Source organism: Pygoscelis adeliae, unplaced genomic scaffold (genome assembly GCF_000699105.1).
Source record: "Pygoscelis adeliae isolate BGI_AS28 unplaced genomic scaffold, ASM69910v1 Scaffold215, whole genome shotgun sequence".
Taxonomy (NCBI): Eukaryota; Metazoa; Chordata; class Aves; order Sphenisciformes; family Spheniscidae; genus Pygoscelis; species Pygoscelis adeliae.
Genome location: NW_008824770.1, coordinates 1,313,027 through 1,313,846, shown reverse-complemented (window position 1 = coordinate 1,313,846; position 820 = coordinate 1,313,027).

The window sequence follows — 820 nt, the reverse complement described above, 5'->3', positions numbered from 1 at the left end:
AGAACAGCAATTTACAGCCCCCTTTTTTTTTTTCCTTGACAGCAGCTAGCCACGCCTCAGTCTGGCCCTTCCTCCAACCTCTGCTAACCTAAAAACCAGCGCCAACCTGGCATCAGGCCACATATTCAAAAGTAAACATTATTCTCCTGCCATTTTTCAGTGGTGTTTATCATATCCTTATCTCCCCCCCCCATCCCCACCCCATCCCCCCGTAGCTGAAACCCCTGTCTTTGCCCCGGTTTGTTTCGCTTTGCAACTACATCAAGACATCAAAGTCACGCTCTTATCTAACATGGCAAACTTGCAAAAACGCGTTAGAGGGATTTTACCTTCGCCCAGTGAAGCAGCAGACTATTTTGGAGCGGGGAAACCAAAGTCAGACGTATCTTTACCTACTGCTGTCCCGCAGGACTGGATGGTACGTTCTTCTCCATCACTACAGGAGCGGGCTCTTCCCGATACAATGCACGCGCTTCTTTGAAAGCCTGCAGCTGCCGCTAGAAACCTGGCTTTCGCTTCCACAGCTTTTCCATTTTCTTACTTAATTGCCACAGGAGTGTTTTAAAAAAAATAAATCAATCTGTAGGCAACCGTGAGGACGCCCATACAGCCCTGCACCTGACTCTTTGTTATCCCTCACCATTCATCCCATTCCCTGTCCCTTCCGCTCCTCGCTTCCTCCTCCCACCTTGGACTGCTCCTCGTTTAGAAAGGCTCTAAAAAAACCGCAGACTAATTAAACTAGTTGCCCGCTACTGGTTTTTACCTAGTCGTACACTGCACTGAATGGGTAGTTGACATACCGGCAGAAAAAAGAAAG